This window comes from Lactuca virosa, chromosome 9 (assembly GCF_052849685.1).
Source record: "Lactuca virosa cultivar CGN04683 chromosome 9, Lactuca_virosa_CGN04683_v6, whole genome shotgun sequence".
In the NCBI taxonomy this organism is placed as follows: domain Eukaryota; kingdom Viridiplantae; phylum Streptophyta; class Magnoliopsida; order Asterales; family Asteraceae; genus Lactuca; species Lactuca virosa.
The window spans coordinates 57,289,950-57,300,578 of record NC_136434.1 but is presented as its reverse complement, the minus strand read 5'-3'; the positions used below and the strand labels follow the sequence as shown (position 1 = coordinate 57,300,578).

Genomic DNA, 10,629 nt, shown 5'->3' with positions numbered 1-10,629 from the left:
TGGGTTAAAGCTCCATGGACTATCCATGGATTCCCATGCATGCCAAGCCCATTCCAAATGAGTATTAGCCCACACTACATAAAATACAAGAGCCCATATTTAATTAGTCACATTTTTTATCACCAAATTAATTCTAAATTAATTTATGACCAATACTAATTAAATAATATGATTTAATATTAATATATTATAACTTATAATATATTAATAAAGCATGAACATACTATTCTCAAAAGATTATCCAAACAAATTGTTCGGGTGAAGTGCAACCCAAATGGACCATGCCGGGTCGGGTCAATTACATCTCAAATATTGTTATGGACTTAGACACCTTATCCAACATAAGCTTGGGGTGATTTGATAGTTTCATTTTATTTACTTATTTTTATAGTTTATTTTAATATATTTCATCCATAATTTATTTAATTTCCATGCATATTTTCCTTTTTGTTATTTTATGACCATTTCGGGTTCTTTCTAGTTTTGTGAGCTTAATTGTAGATTTTAAGGAGATTAGCGGAGTGGGATCTTTAGGAAGCGATTGGACTTAGAGGATGTCAAGGATCTTAGGCTTTATAATAATGGAAGTTGATGCATGGAGCGGGCTTGATGATTATTTGAAGGCTTGGAGAAAATGAAATTTGAATTTGCAAGAACCAGAACAATATTCGAGCGTGTGAAGATTATTAATCGGGCGAGATTACGAGCTATGGGTGATTTTGAAAATCCAAATTGGGCTTAAAATGAAGAAAAATGGGCTTGGAGATTATTGGACTCGAACTGGGCCAGTGGGCTAAATTATTGGAAGCCCAAATCACAAAAGACCACTCAACACGCGGGCTACCTACGCAATAGCACGCGGGTCGTGCATCCCCCTGCAGGGGAAATTCCGGAAATTCTTGTTTTGAGCTATATGAGGAAGGTTGGTGTGCCACTTTTCTATACACTTGCACATCCGATTTTGGAGCATTTTCTCTGGAGTTTTGAAGACTTTTGAAGGCCAATAACTCTTGAAGAACATCATCTTTTCATCTCTTGATTATTGTTAAATGTTTGGTACAATCTTTTCTAATTTTGTTTCTTTGAGTTTAGCCATGCTTGGCTAAACTAAACTTGGTTGACTTTTGTTGAATCCTTTGAACTTTTGTTGAATGTTGAAGAATCCATGAACTTGTTCTTAAATCTTTATGGGAATGTTTTGTGTTTTAACATATTATCACTACTTGTATGTTTTTATTCATGAGTTTAAATGTGTTTGTGGTGATTAGTTGGCTAATTTCTTGATTAAGTAAAGGATCCTCAAATTAGCAAGCAACAAATGATTTTTGTGTTGTTTTTGCTTCACACAATCATAAAAATATTTTCTCCAACATGGTAGTGAAAACATTTGACTCCTCTTGGATTTGGTGACTTTTTGGTTCTTAATGCTAGTTGACTTTCACTAATCACATGCTTAATGGAGATTGTGACTTTGACTAAGGAAATTGTTATGAGCTTCTCTAACCATTTTAACAACTAAGAAATGTCTAGGTAATCTCAAGCTTCTTGGATTACTATAGCCAAATTAAGGATTTAAATCAAGTATTGCACCATTGGATTCTAATGATATGTTCATCAAAAGTCAAAGTGAGGAAACCTTAAGTCAACTATCCTTCCCTTATTGATTTTACATCAAACTCTTATTTTTGTTGAAATTGTCTATTTAAATCTTAGTTTAATTCTAGTTTATTTCAAGTATTTCAAAAGACCAAACCCCCCATTTTTAATTTATTGTCATTTTACAAGTACTTTTACAAAGAGATTTTTCATAGAGTTATAAAATTGAACCAATGTCCGTGGATTCGATCCCTTTACCACTATACGTTATTTTAGTATGTAATATTTAGGGTTATTAATTTTGTTGGCCTCGACAACCACCATATATGATGGTGGTGTCACGAGATACCGGTTTTGGTCATCGTCTGAGAGGCGTATTGTGTTGTGTCGGGTACTAGATTCTATGAGAAGTTGGTGTTCCATCGGGATAGTTCTTCGAGTATGGCAGAGAAGGTGAAGGGTATCTCTAAACGGGTGGTAGATGGCGACTTTGAGATGATATCGAATGTCGTAAAATATGTTGCTCAAAATGATACGAAATTAGACTTTGAAGTGCATAGGGTTTTTCAACATAGCCTTGGGTCTTTAATGGTGGACTCGTATGAGGATATTCTTTAAGGTGGAGCCGAAGCGGGTTGTCCTTCAATTGCTTGGGATGGGTCCAAAAGACGGGTTACACCGACAAATGGTGGGTGCTACTTGTTGGGACAACTTCAGGGTGTTTGTTTTTGGTGATTCAAAAAGTTTTGGTTGGATACAGGTCAGCTATCAAAAGTTGTTTCGAATTTGGCATAAAGTTTTAATTTTCAATTTTGGATGGTTGGATTTAGTGTGTAAGCCAAGGTGGAGATTGTAGATAAATGTGGCTTAAAACTAATAAGTTTAGGTTGTAGTTGGTATATAAGGCTAAAGTTCGAGTGTTAAATATGTAATTGGAAAAGTAATTGTCTTTTGACCCAAAGTAGAAAACTAAGAAGTTTAGGGTGTAGTTCGTAAATAAGGCTAAAGTACAAGGGTTAAAATGTAAATTGGAAAAGTAAATGTCGTTTGATCCAAAATAGAAGTGGATTTATACATCATAGTTTTTGTATGCAAGTCTTTCATTCTTTCTTCTCTATCTCTCTATAAACGCTTTCATCACACGTAATTAGTAAAAAACTATTTTTCTTTGGATCATTCTTTGTTAAATTTTCTACATTTCTTTCCTAATTATTGGTTATGCTTCCACAAATTGGCACAACATGTTCATGAGGTGTGAAGTAGCGGGTTTATTTGGGAAAAGTTTAGTCATTATTAGGGAATTCCCCCCCCCCCCCCCCCCCCCCCCCCCTAGGATGAACGTAAATGGCATCATGCTCCCTTGAGTTGAACTTATTTATATGTTCCCTAGAAAATAGTTTTGATGCATTTGTTATTTCCATTTTTTGGGTCCTTTGGTACATCTGTATGTAACAAAATGTTGTTTAAAGACAACAAGCCTAAGAGAGAGCTAAATTTAGAGTAGGGATTACTGTTGTACAATCTTATAGATGGATCTCTAGCCGTTGCAAAGGTGTTTGTCTGGATTGGAATGTCTACTTATCTAGCTCTTATGTAGCACTTCTCAGTTGTCCTAATTTTCTATAATAGTGTTGTATAAAAAAGAATTAAATCCAAAATCCCTTCGACTCTGAAACACTGAATTAACTAACTAAACACGCAATGAGAAAAAGTCAGCCATAAGACTGCTCGGTACAGGCTCATGGAGGGGCGTTATTGCCTACGTGGCACTGCCTCCACGACGTTACCACGGACGGAACACCGCCCCTGCCTGTTACGTGGTCCTCCGTTGTCACTGTAACGAACGATAACGCTTCTAATTTTTAAAATTTTCTCATTTTACCGTTGAAAAACGGTATTATTCTTAAAAAAAATCTTTACCTATAAAATAACCACTATTCTCTCTATTTCATATAAATTTAATCACTATTTTTCTCTCTATTTCCTATACTTTTGATACATTTAAAAAAAATGAATTTGTTCGATGATAGTGATGACGATGATATGTTTGTCTCTATGATGTACGAGTATTGCACGAACGTGCTACTACAACCAAATCCAGCTCCTCTATTAACCAGGCGTACGGCGTTAAAAAGAGATCGCGAAGAAGGGCACATACGTTTAGTTCACAATTATTTTGCGGATGATTGTGTCTACCAGCCACGCGATTTCAAAAGAAGGTTTCGTTTGCAGAAAAATGTTTTTGTTCGGATAGCCAACGCGTTGGAAAGCAGGTATTGTTTCTTTCAAATATAACTTTTACATTATTTAAATACATTGCTTCTTTCAAATATAGCTTTTACATATTAAATATACGTTTTAGGTATGAATTTTTCCAAATGAGATATGATGCTAGAGGTAAGCGAGGATTCACAGGGTTGCAGAAATGTGTTTCCGCAATTAAGCTTATGGCAATGGGAGAGCCGCCTGATTCGATTGACGATTATATGAGAATGTCTGAGAGAACTGCAAGAGAAAGTTTGCATAGATTGGCGAGGGGTGCTGTCGAAACCTTCGGTAACGTTTATTTGCGCAAACCTTCGTTGAATGATACACAACAACTATATGTGGCGCATGAAGAAAGACATTGTTTTCCGGGTATGCTAGGAAGCATTGATTGCACACACTGGAACTGGAGAAATTGTCCTGTGGCGTGGAAAGGCCAGTACACAAGTGGTCAGCATGGAACACCTTCGTTGGTATTAGAGGTTGTTGCGTCCCAAGATTTATGGATTTGACATGCTTTTTTGGGGTTGCGGGTTCGAATAACGACGTGAACGTTCTTGATCAGTCACCAATATTCGACGATATTTTGTCAGGAAAGGCACCAGATGCTCCTTTCACAGTGAATGGAAATAAATATAAGTTTGGGTATTACCTTACGGATGGAATATATCCAACATATTCCACATTCGTGAAGGCGTTTCGACACCTAGTAACACCAAGAGACAAATTTTTCAAGAGAACACAAAAAGGAGCACGTAAGGTTGTGGAACGTGCTTTTGGAGTTCTGAAGTCGAAATGACACATAGTTGAACATGCGATACGACCATATCAGTTAGCCGTTCTACAAGATATTATGTATGCATGTATCATAATGCATAACATGGTGGTTGAAGATAAATGACGAAACATTGCGAAGTATTCGGCTTCGGAGCCCAGACACATGCAATTTCAACGCGGGACAGCGAAATATTTACATATGGTCGTAGATATTCAAGACGTACGAAAACACAAATAACTTCGAGAGATTTGACTGATTTTATGTACGATGGAAATGAAAATGAATAAATTAGGGGCAAAATGTAACTTTTTTTAAATGTTATGTTTTCGTAATGTTTTCTAAATGTTATTTTTAATTACAAAAATAGGTTTTGTTTAAATAACATGTTTTAATTAATTTTGTTTAAAAAATAAAAATTAAATCGGAAAAAAAGAAAAAAGAAATGATGACATGGAGTGTTATAACTAGTTGCCTATTTTCTTTATTTGTGTTATAACACCACATTGACATGACATGTGAGATAACAACTTTTGGGGTGTGATAACACCCCTTAACTAGTTGCCCACACCCATTAGTTTAACATTAGTTTAATAGATGTTCCTAGTTTCTTTTGACTATTTCATAGTTGATCCACATGCTTTTTTATTCTGTGTAAAAATTACAACCGAAAGTATGACATGTAACACATCGTTGTGAATGCAAATAAACAAGGTTTATAACTAATAAATAAACAATGTTTATAACTAATAAATAATCACAAAAATGACAACATTACCAAGTGAGATTGATGTTTGGTTGGTATCACATCGTTGTGAATGCAAATAAACAAGGTTTATAACTAATAAATAATCACAAAAAAGACAACATTACCAAGTCAGATTGATGTTTGGTCGGTGAAATTTCAAATTCTCGACGTTGAGATTTCACTATTAGTTTTATTCCCACTAAAAAATAGGTTCCTAGATGTCCACTGCGGCTCCTTATTTTGCGAGGATAAGAGGAGAGGGCTCGTCCTTTAGACGATATGCTAAGACACCGAAGTACGTCATATACCCTCTTTTAGACAACTTCTAATCGAAACACGCAGGACTCGAACACCTCGTTTTACCCGATAAGCCACCAGGTGGTTGATTTAGTTTTAGTTTATTTTAGTTTTATTTTTCAAGGGTAAACCTAGACAAATATAAAAAACAATGTCTTGTTGAGGGGGTAAACCTAGAAAAATATAAAAAAACAATGTCTTGTTGAGGGGTAAACCTATAAAAATATTGAATTCCACTGAAAAATATAAAAAAAACAATGTCTTGTTCAGGGGTACGCCTAGAAAATATAGAATTCCATTGAAGGAGAGTCCCTGCTGCCCATGCTGATACACGTGTCCAGTTCCACCAAGATCAAACTCACTTGCTAGTTGTTCATGAATCCCAGATTGCCATTTTCGAAGCACCTAAACTAGATTGCCTAAAGCAGGTCTGGTCTCTTTACTCATAATACCTACTAATCTACTTACATTTCTTCCAATGGTTGAACTTGAATTACATTGTTTTTTTTTTTTTTTTTTGGTTACAAATAGTGGGGCCCACGTGAGGCAAGTGGTGCAATCACACATGCTACCTACTCATGCGATAGCCAATCCATATATGTAACTTTTGAAGATGGAAGCATCGATATTTTAACAGCATCAACACTCAGATTACGTTGTCGCATCAGTTCCACCGCTTACCTCCCTACAAATCCAAAGTCAGTAATACCAACCTACTTTCATTCATTTCTCCCTATTTCTTGCATTGAGGAGACTTTCTAAATTTTAATAATAAATGTTTTTTCAGTTCAAGGGTGTATCCACTTGTTATTGCTGCACATCCATCCGAACCCAACCAGTTTGCTTTGGGACTTACTGATGGTGGTGTATGTATAATCGAGCCGCTTGAGTCCGAAGGGAAATGGGGCGGCTCGCCGGCGGTTGAAGGTGGTGCGGGGCCAAGTGACGCTGCTGGCGGAGGTGGTGATGGTGGTGGTGGTGCGAATACAACTAACTGATGGAATCAAACTCAGAGGTAGGGCCGAAGGGTGTTTCTGACTTTTTTTATTTTTATTTGAGCAAGATGAAAGGTTTAGAGGTAGGTGATGGTTATTCCGGAAAGATAGTGTTATAGAGTTTATAGAATAGACACAATGTCAACATCTGTCTGTACTCAGAGATGTTGGTATTTTATTACCTTTAGAATTAGTAGTAGGAAGAGTTTCGTTTGTAAAGTTTTAGCAACTACAAGGGCTGGTTTTGGGCAAATCCCATTCTCATGCCCTCTTCTGTCTTTTTCTCTTTTTAATCGTCAGTCAATACATTTTCATCTCAATTTTCCCGTTGTTTATATATATATATATATATATATATATATATATATATATATATATATATATAAAAGTTCAATAGAGAACCATTATTAATCAAAGAACCAAGGAACCAATCCAAAGCGTCGGAATTTAAAGCGATCAAGGGCAAAAAGAAGGGTTGTAAATTTTTATAATGGACGCACATGTACCGGATTATAACAAAACCCACTTCCTTTTTTTCATTTAAAATTTTTTTTAGGCCAAGTTTTTTATCGAAAAAAAAACCGAATATACCGTTGTTTGCGATTTTTCGTCATCTTTCCATAGAGATCCATGATGATATATAAAAAACGAATTTTTTTTTCAAAAAAAACCCACTTAATTTTCTTAGTTTTTTCAATATTTAAGTTTATTTTTATAAAAAAAAACTAATTATACCAAAAATATTAATTTTTTGTACTCTATTAATAAACATCAACACCGATTAAAAAAAAAACCTCGAACAGTGTAGATTCACACTGTGAATCTAAACTGTAAATATTTCAATTTTTAACATTCACAATATGAAAAATCTCGAACAGTTCAGATTCACATTGCGAATCTGAATTACTATTATGCACACTGTGAATCTGAGAATGTTCATTAAAAAAAAAACCTCGATCAGTGTAGAATCACACTGTCAATCTAAACTGTAAATATTTCAAATTTTAACATTCACAATGTGAAAAAGCTCCGATCAGTTTAGATTCACACTGTGAATCTGACTTATTATTATGCACATTGTGAATCTGAGGAGGTTCATAATGTGAATCTGAACAGGTTTACAATATGAATCTGAATAGGTTCACAATGTGAATCTGAACTGAAATATCATTTTTTTTATTTTATTTATTTATTTATTTTTTTTAACGTAAGTATGAATCTATGTTTAAGAAGTACAAAAAATATGAGTTTTGATATATTTATTAATTTTTTTTCTATAAAAAAATAGATCTTAACTTTTTTATCAAAGAAATGAAGTGAGTTTTTTTCGAAAAAAAAAATTCGTTTTTTATATATCATCATAGATCTCTATGGAAAGAAGACGAAAAATCGTGAACGACGGTATATTCGGTTTTTTTTTCCGATAAAAAACATGGCATAAAAAAAATTTTAAACGAAAAAAAGTGGTGGACTTTTTTGTAAAGGGTGAATTTTTTGGTATAATTCGGTGTGTGTGCGTCCAATGTAAAAGTGTACATCTATTTCCTTGGCCGTTGATCGTTATGATTTCTGATGCTCACGATTGGTTCCTTGGTTCCTTGGTTAATTATGGTTCTCTATTGAACCCCACCTATATATATATATATATATATATATATATATATATATATATATATATTACAATTGACTTTAAGGTGAAATATGAATGGAGAAGAATAAGAGACAATATCACTTTGGCCACATCATTAATCATAACAACATCCATAATGGTGAGTTAAACGAGAGAGTTGAATGAGATGACAAATCTATTTCTCATTTAATGGATTAAACTCTATCATAGTGAGATGTCACCTTGACATTCAATGGATTTAGAGTTCAATTGCTATTGAACTTTTCAATGGAAAAAGGAAGTTTTTAACTCTAGTGTTCAATGCATTGTGGATGTCCTAAGGAAAAATATGATATATTATTAAGAGATTAAAAGTACATATATTTTAGGTAATCAAGTCAAATTAACTAATAAAAATCAAATCATATTTTGTATTTTATTCAACACATTCAAATTAAATCAAATTTTGAGAATGCAATCTCATTCAACACATTCAAATTTATTTTCTAGTTCATTCTCATATAACATTCCACATGAGGTACAACATCTTTGCAGCTATCGTACAAGTTACTAAAACGTACATTTCAAGTGGATGAATCAATTTATCTTGGTGGAACTGGACATGTATTTAAGTGAACTTTCGAGATTTTTGTAATGAGTTTTTCAAATCCGAAATACAACAAGCAGTCTGGAACACAATGCACCATCAAGAATGTCACACCTTGATGGTGTCACAAATTACTGTTTTTTAGTCAAAATGATTTGGGTGAATTTAATTGTAGTGTGACGGTGTGTATGATGTTTCTTTGACCATGACATGCAACCTAAGCTTGGCGCAATTATTCTTGTCAAGCTACAAACCAACATGCAAGACTTTTTTCTAACAATCATGTTTTGGTAGGTGGCTAAATATTCCAACCGGCATGGAGGGGTGAAATACCCCCTCGCTGGGGTACAAATAATGATGATGTAACAGTTAAAATATCAAAATATAGTTCAAGTTACTTTACAATCCATGACCTTTTTAATATCAATGTTAGTCTCTAACTTAAGTCTTAAATCTTCAATATGAACATACGTCAAAAAAGTTAGGCAATGAAATTTCCTAGTGAGAATACCCAGAGTTGATTCATTTAGAGTAAGAAGATAGCAATCTAACTTACTCAAATCAAAACCCAAAAAATCAATGAAAATGTCATAAATTATTATTATTACTAAGCGCGGGTCATGAATAACCGCTCTCTCAATTTCAACCCTCCGATCATCCTCAGATGCAATCTTGACCGCAATAACTCGGTATTTACCGTTTCTCGGTAGTTCCCTCTTCTCCCCACGATCTGCACAATTGTTTCCTCCGCATTCAACCGGTTCTGCTTCAACTTCCCCACTTCCTTCTACCACAATCAACTACAACCTCCTGCACCCCTGTCAATTAATTGTTCTTCAACCGTAGCAGCGGTTCCTGGCGGTTTCTCCTTTCTCTTCGACCTCTGTTATTTCTATATATAACATTCATCTCTCCCAAAATAAATGTCAGTTATTTTGTACATACTTTTCCTCTCCGATTATTGACTCTTTTCCTTTCGATTTTTTGTAGAGAAGAAGAAGATATGAAGATTGATGGTGCTGGAAGGTATATAAGAAAGAGTCTCCCACTAATTTCAATCGATTCTCCCTTCTGCGATCTAGAATCCAAGTACAATTTCTCTTCCCCTATCTCTATGCACAAACAACCCACAATCATATCTCCTTGTAAAAGTCTCCCCTCTTTGATGTTTTCGGATTTCAGGTTGATTTTGCATAAAGAATAATTCATCTTCGCTCTTGGACGGCCATAGAGGTATTTGTTTGTGATATGTTAGGTTTGGATTTAATTTTGTATATATGCGATTGTAATGGCATGTTTCTCTTTTCCTTTCCATAGTTTACTACATAATCGCAAACATACAACCACAACAGAGAGCATTCTTTATTGCAGGTTATTTTAATCTCTCTCTCTCTCTCTCCCCCTCTCTCTCTCTATCTCATCGATTCCACTAGATTCGCCAAAATCCGGGTTTTTGATTTGGAAATCACCATGACCTTGTGTGCTTGAGTTTTATTTTGTTTTACTATAATTTTAGATTTAGTTGTTATTAGTTGGTTAAATTGTATTTTGAATTCAGGGTTTGTTGAGGTGGAAGATAATGTTAGATGTCAATTCAGTCAAGTACTAGCTCTTGAAATGGAGAAATGACGTTAAAGCTACCACCATTCAATGCCAATTATAATGTTAATAAATCAACGTTCTGGTAAAACAACAAAACAATACTCATGGTGAGAGAGTGAATTTTGGGCAAAATGT

General features: G+C 34.5%; 1 long non-coding RNA gene across 1 annotated transcript; it reads left to right on the top strand.

Annotated features, from left to right (window-relative positions):
* Nucleotides 1-9,842: 9,842 nt before the first annotated feature.
* LOC145136647 (uncharacterized) lies at nt 9,843-10,308 on the top strand. The gene is made up of 3 exons (XR_013720632.1): nt 9,843-9,981; nt 10,075-10,125; nt 10,210-10,308. It is a non-coding gene; the product is annotated as an uncharacterized LOC145136647 (long non-coding RNA).
* Nucleotides 10,309-10,629: the final 321 nt, after the last annotated feature.